Raw genomic sequence first — 7,479 nt, forward strand, 5'->3', positions numbered from 1 at the left:
AAGGTATCTTCTTAGCTCCTAAAAGTCATACCTTATTAACTGATGATGGTGGTGATATAATTAAGCATAAAGGTCCTGCGAAAAACTTAGTCAATCTTGGATGGTTTGAGTCACAATTAGTAGATATGTCTCAAACTCTGCAGGTCACTGTAGCATCTAACTTCCGAATAGATTGGAATACCCTCAACATAATGAAAAAGGAGATCCAAGTCAACCTTGGAATCAAAGTGGGTACCAAAAGGGACCCAGTCTGTGATAATAAAAATGTATGGGTAGACACACAAACTAAGGAGGTAATAGACTTCAGAGGACAAGAAAGCACTATTCTCAAATTGGAAAATAAGATTCTTTAGGAGCAGTTAGACAAGAAAGATCAAGAATCTTCTAGTCTTCAAGAGCAATTAGAAGAATCTGCATAGAGTATTGCTAGTCTTCAGGAGAGTATTGCTAGTATTCAAGAGCAGTTGGACAAGAAAGATCAAGAACTTGCTAAACACTGTGAAGAGATTCAATCAAAGTTTGCGCTTCCTCAGGCACTAGTGAGGCGCCCTCAGGCACCATTTATGTGCCCTAATCAAGTGACTTGGAGAGATTTGAAAAAAAAAATAGTTGCCCAGAATCAGAAACTGAAGGATGCTAAGAAGGAGAAGGATCAGAAGAAGGATCTTCCTCCAAAGAATTATAAGCCATTGGGTAATAAGCCGAAGTGAAATGACACTAACTGGGTATGTTATAAGGTGCAGTTTCCCTTGCTTGAAGGGCTCGCCTTACATAAGGAAGGCGGAGGATGCCCAGATTCGAACTAGGAGGAACGCTAGAGTGCATGCAGCCAATGCAGATCATACCCTTTGGTAATGCATTTCGAGGTTTCCCTACATCTGCTCGAAGGATCGCCCTTCCAATTAATTACCATTAAGCTACCTTTCAATGCAATCTGAAAGATGACAAAAAGTGGGGACTTAGTATCAATGTCGATAGGCCCAAATCTTAGCTCGCAACTTGCGGTAGCATATAGTAGTGTAGCTTCCATTCTGCCAATGGACATAACATTGAAAAGAGAAGGGGAGTTCCACTCCACAACACATACTCAGGAGTAGAAATATTCTTACTGCAGGGTTGCAGGTATTTTGGCTAGAGTCAGCACCAAGATGACAAGCGTGTTTATCTCATTTAGGAACGTGTGTTATCCTCTCTCTCCCCACTCATACAACCCAAACTATCCATCCAAGAAGTGGATCAAGTTGGTCCTACATGAGCTCTCCTCATCTTCTCGGTCTGAGTACATGAAGTCACTGATTCCATCAACAATTTTCACCTCCCTCGAATTATCAACTCCCTCCTAGTTGTTCAGGTGAGGAGGAACGAAACAAACCTTTAGTGCCTTTTTGAGGAGCCATATGAATCCATGGATTTTGCCTTTGACCTGGCCTAATAAGAGGATTTGTTTGTCCCAAAGGTGTGCATTAGTTGGAGGTTGTATCCGAGCCACTTTAGCACATCGAACCTTTCTGACCCAATCTCTTCCGCGAAATAAGGAGACGAAACTCCTGATGCATGAACATATTGATGAAGCTGACTAATTTGTTTCGGTTTGGATAACTTGCCATCCCCTAGAGAAATAAACATGCCCTGCTCTTCCAGCGTACTAGATGCCTCCATATTTTGCCTAGCCAAAGAGGCTTTTATTAATCCTGTGTAACTTGGGGGTTCATGAGCACCTACTGAGGGCGAAGTTTTGTCTTTCCTTTATGAGGCCTTTCTAACAATCATTTTGGCTAAGTGAAATCCGACTTTTTTGGTTGACAAGCTTCATACTCCTCGGGAGAAATTCCCCATATGTGAATATCCATGTCGCTGTAGACATCGGGGTCAGGGAACATGGAGTAAACCCCCATAACCTTTCACCTTCATGAATTTCACTTGGCCCACGATATATGGACTTAACTCTTTTAGCAGCATACTTTTGATATCGTTGTAGGTGTATATGGGATTCTTTATCCCAATTATATAAGTTAACAGTGCCAAGCAATTTGGGATACTAAACTATGGATCCTTTGTTTTGGCCACTAGGATGCTTTCCACTACCTAATAGAAGCCGAGAATCCTATCGATCATCCCCTGGGGGAAATGTAAGTGTGCATCGGCACTATCAGAAAATGGTACAACAACTTTTGTTACAGGATGAAAGAAGGGTGTGTTTCGTCATTTCAATTAATGATACCTTTATGTTCTCATAGAAACGCTTTGATTTGAACTAAGCCTCCTAGGGAGTGGAGTAAAGCATCCCGCTATCGTCTCTCCACCTGTCCTCCCTCTCTGTTATAACTAATCTCTCTACTATACTATTGCAGCTTCACTTGCTGCTAAAAAACATGATGAAATGACTTCAGATCAAGATTCAAACTACCGGTCTCGTTCTATATCTTTTTCATTGGAATTTCAAAAGACAATAACGTTGCCACCAACCATTGCCACTCGAGATGGTTGCCTGAGCTCGGATCCTCCCATTAAAAAAAAAATAACTCCCCTAGGCTAGTATTCCAATTAACAGTCATCGGAAAACATCGTAAAATCCCTTACATCCAGAATAAGAAGGGATCCTCTTGCGACAAAGGGGAACCATATATTATCAAGAGCCGAGATGCCTTTGCCTGGGAAGACATTACATAATGGTAGGCTAGCCACTTCAGGAGGTAAAACTGTGGAGGAGAGATCTCTCCGTGGGAATAGGGTGCGCAGTTTTTCCCTTTATGTTTCGCCCACCTTTCCAGAATGCACTCTACCTGTTAGAGAGTCTCTTCCATGTCGTTTTTCATATTCTAGAGAATCCATGCATCATTCACCCCAAATGTGGAGAAGTTTTGGGTCATTAATTGTACCATGAGTCATTGATCATTCATTGAGTCAACTTACTTTCTGGGATCTCTACATTGCTTTCTGGGGATCTATACTTGGATAGATTATTAGATATGTAATTACGCCATTATGTCACTCTCCTATGGCTGAAGCACATGTATTTTTCTATCTCTATTTGACATAGGGCTTACAAAAAATCTATCAATTAGGAGGGAATTAGCTATAAGGGAGTTTTTTCTCACCAGGGGTAGTTCTTTTCTCAAATTTGCATGAGTTAAGGCACTTTACCGAAAATGCGGCCATTCATGATGCACAAGCAGGCTCAACCATAAGCCCACCACCCAATAAGCATCAAGGAAGATATCCCTCGACCACCAGGAGAGGAATTATATATGTAATTATGGTGAATGAATGAAATAATCAGAAATGCATAATTCATTCATGCATAATGACATATATAATAGCAATAAGAATGACGATTTTCCTCATTTGACTAATGAAAGAGATACATCATTACGGTTCATTCCTGATAGATTGGATGACGATTTCCCTCATTCGACTAATGAGATAGGTCATTTCATGATCGATACTATATACATAATTACCTCAAATTAGATTGCGTAATGACATATATAAATAATGACTAGAATCATAGACAAGTTTCTGTCTTGATTGATTGATTCATGGGAATATTGGTAAGTGTGAGAGACGCATCCCTACCACATAGCGTGTGAATTTGGTGACCTACGGGGCCCAGGCCATAGTGTCAAAGTAGCACTCATCATCTTGGAAATCAATTTCCTACCTAGTTTTCTTCAGCAGGATATTGGATTGAGATCGGTTCTATATCCCAAAACGACATGGGTGAACAAGTAGAGTATACTAGGGCGCTTGAGAGAACCATGTTTCAAGGTCAAAATGACCCTGTCGCTTCCATAATGACATATATAATATGCATTGATAAGAAAGTGTAATGACATATATAATAGCATCATTTTTTGGTGTAATTACTGCTATCGAGTCATGATTGGAAGGCATGGCAGAGGTTCACGAGATCGATCTAATTTCTTACAAAATGACATATATCGAGTCATTCATGCATAATGACATATATAATGAGATTGATTTTGTTCACTAGAGAGAGAGACAAAATCAAAGCATACTCAACATATATAAAGTCATAACTGGAATCACGTGGAAGGAAAGGTCCTGAGTGATTAATCAATTGATGGGAATTTGATGCAGTGTGAAGCAGGTTCAATGCCTGCTATATTGGAAAGAATGCATCGGATGGATTCCTAGGCATTGAGAGGGAAGGATGCTTCCAAAGGAGAAATGTCGTGGGGAGATACCGTCTGTGATCCATGGATCTCCAATCAGGAAACCGTATCTAAGCCCTGTGGCTAGTTCACGGTCCTTGGACTGGAAATACTTAGCGAACTGAAACATCTAAGTAGCTATTGGAAGAGGAATCGAGACCCCGTTAGTAGTAGTGAGAAAAAGTGGATTTGGAAAATACTAGGCAGCGAAGGTTTTCGTTTCGATCTTGGTCTCAATTTCCTAGCCTTGCCTTCTCTACCTGATTCATTTCAGTTCATTGGATGATGGAAGAACTAGGCATATCGATCTTTGCCCTTTGATTTAAGCTATAAGGTGCCATAAGGAACTTTAGTTGCTCGACCATAAGGGAGAGGGAGAGGGAGAGGTAAGCAGAATTGTGAATGAAAAGGTTGGAAGATCTAGGCAAAGAAGGTGATAGCCCTATAGAGAGTCCCATGGTTCAATTATGTATGTAAAACACAACGTGTTTGAATTAGGATTTCTTTGTAGCGAGAAAGGGGGACCACCCTCTAAGCCAAAATATTCCTCAATGACCAATAGCGTACAAGTGCCGCGATGGAAAGGTGAAAAGAACCATAGGAAAGGGAGTGCAATAGAAAGAAATCCAATGCGAACAATCAATCGAAGGAATTTCTTGCTTGACCCTCCGGGGGAAAGGAGCGAAGCTGCAGTAAGATTCTCAAGGTCTAATCTGACTGGAAATACCCTCTATTTTTTTCAAATACTTGAGCAAAGCTCAAGGTTGGGTTGACCTAGACGCGGCTCACCCTAATGGCATACCTTTTGCATAATGGTTCAGCGAGTAAATGATAACACCGGCATAAGCCATTAGGTGTAGGCGCTTTCCAGCCAGGGAATCTCCCAGTCTTGACTATTTGACTCGAAACTGATCGATCTAGCCATGAGCAAGTTGAAGAGAGCTCCAACAGGCCTTGGAGGATTGAACCCACGTATGTGGCAAAATACAGGGATGACTTGCGGCGAGGGGTGAAAGGCCAACCAGGATCGGATATAGATGGTTTTCAGCGAAATCTATTTTAGTAGAGCATGTCTATAATATGACCTAAGGTAGAGCACTCAATGGGCTAGGGTGGCCCAAAGCTTGACCAACCCTAAGGAAACTCCAAGTACAGTATCAATCAATCATACAAACATACTTTGGGTGCTAATATCCAGAGTTGAGAGGGAAACAACCTAGATCATATGCTAAGGTCCCTAAGAAATCACTTAGTGGAAAAGGAAGTGATCGAGTGATGACAACCAGGAGGTGGGCTTGGAAGTAGCCATACTTTGAAGAAAGTGTAATAGCTCACCGGTCTAGCTCCATGGCACCGAAAATGTATCGAGGCTCAAGTGATTCACCGAATCGACAAGACCTTGGAAGCGTTAAGTGGGCACTGAAGACCCAAGGTTCCTTATTGCTCACCCATAAGAGTGAGGTATTTCTTGCTCGACTAATAAGAGAGGTAATTTCTTGCTCGACTAACAAGAGAGGAGGGTGGGAAAGCAAGGCGCCAACCAAGTGTCAGTAGCAGGATGTTCTATCAATCAGGGAAGGGATAACACCTGGAGATATCAGAAGTGAGAATGCTAACATGAGTAATGATGAATCATGTGAAAAACACAATCGCCTGCCAGTTTTAGGGTTTCTGTGTTCAGTAAATCTACACAAAGTGAATTGGTCCCTAAAGAACCCCCAAAAGGGCTTTCGTCTGATGGGTACACGAAAGTGACGAAGTTGCCCTGACCATTGAACCATGTGTGTCTATTGAAGTGAATTGGATGAGAGTTCGATTTTCCTGCCAACCAAATTGAATGAATTAAAAATTTCACTTCTGTTAGGGTTTCAACTTCTAGGAAAAAACTTTGAATTGGGAGGGCAATCCTCCCAGTGAACTAACCGTACCCCAAACCAACACGGGTGAACAAGTAGAGTATAATAGGGCGCTTGAGATAACCATGTTGAAGGAACTCAACAAAATGACCTCGTAACTTCGGAAGAAGGGGTGCTCTCCCTCTTATCTTTGGGTTGGGAAAGTGGCACATACCAGGGGGTAGTGACTATTTATTAAAACATAGGACTCTGCCAAGTGGTAACACGATGTATAGAGTCTAACACCTACCCGGTGCTAGAAGATTGGAAGGAGAAGTGTGATAAGCTTCGAATGGAAGCCCTGGTAAACAACAATAGTAACTCTAACTGTCCTAAGGTAGCGAAATTCCTTGTTGCATAAGTAGCGACCTACACGAATGTTGTAATGACTGCCCCGCTGTCTCCGACATGGACCCAGTGAAATTGAATTCTTTGTGAAGATGTGGAGTACCAACATCTAGACGGTAAGACCCCGAGCACCTTGACTATAGCCTCGCAGTGAAAACCTCTTACGAATGTGTGGGATAGGTGGGAGGTGGGGAACTATCAATCCTGGAATACCACTCTTTCATCAAAGGATGCCCAACCACATGTTTCTCTCAATTGATTCTCAGGGTGGGAAACTGCAAGGTGGGTAGTTTATCTAGGGAAGATGCCTCCTAAAGAGTAACGGAAGTGTGCGAAGGTAGGGGCTTTCAATAAGCAAGCTCAATGGTCTAAGTCTGCCTGACTGTGAGACTCACTGGTCGAACAGAGACAAAAGTCAGCCATAGTGATTCGGGAGTCCTGTGTGGAAGGGCTCTCGCTCAATAGATCAAAGGTACGTCGGGGATAACAGGCTAATGACTCCCAATAGCTCTTATCGACAGAATTGTTTGGCACAGCGATGTTGACTCATCACATCCTGCTGTTGAAGAAGGTCCTAAGGGTTCGGTTGTTCATCGATGAAAGTGGTACGTGAGTTGGGTTTAGAACATCGTGAGATAGTTTGGTTCCTACCTACCACTGGTGTTGAAGGGAGAACTGCGAGGAGCCAACCCTAGTATGAGAGGACTGGGTTGGGCCAACCTATGGTGTACCAGGTGTCACGCTTAGCAGCATCAGGCAACCAAGTTGGTATGGAAGAACTACTAAAAGCATCTAAGTGGGAAATCCTTCTCTAGGTAAGTTCTTTTACGAGGTGAAAGAACATCACTTCGATAGGTGATAGGTGTAAGCAATGTGAGGTGTTCAGCAATATTGTACTAAATGGAAAAGAACCTCCTCTTTCTTCCAGGAAAAACAACAACTATTTCAGGCAAGCAGAACATGCCTAATACTATAGATAGAGAGTTCAAAAAGGCCTTTTAACCTTGCCTTGAAAATGGTGGGGGAGGGGAGAGGGCTCATTCCTCCAGTATAATGAATGA

At 42.2% G+C, this 7,479-nt stretch overlaps 1 pseudogene; it reads left to right on the plus strand.

Annotated features, from left to right (window-relative positions):
* Positions 1-4,268: 4,268 nt before the first annotated feature.
* Positions 4,269-7,252, plus strand: LOC149170777 (25S ribosomal RNA; annotated as a pseudogene).
* The last annotated feature ends 227 nt before the right edge of the window (positions 7,253-7,479 follow it).

This window comes from Pinus tabuliformis, chromosome 4_2 (genome assembly GCF_031772625.1).
Source record: "Pinus tabuliformis cultivar Carrire ecotype Pingquan chromosome 4_2, CPIR1, whole genome shotgun sequence".
NCBI lineage: Eukaryota > Viridiplantae > Streptophyta > Pinopsida > Pinales > Pinaceae > Pinus > Pinus tabuliformis.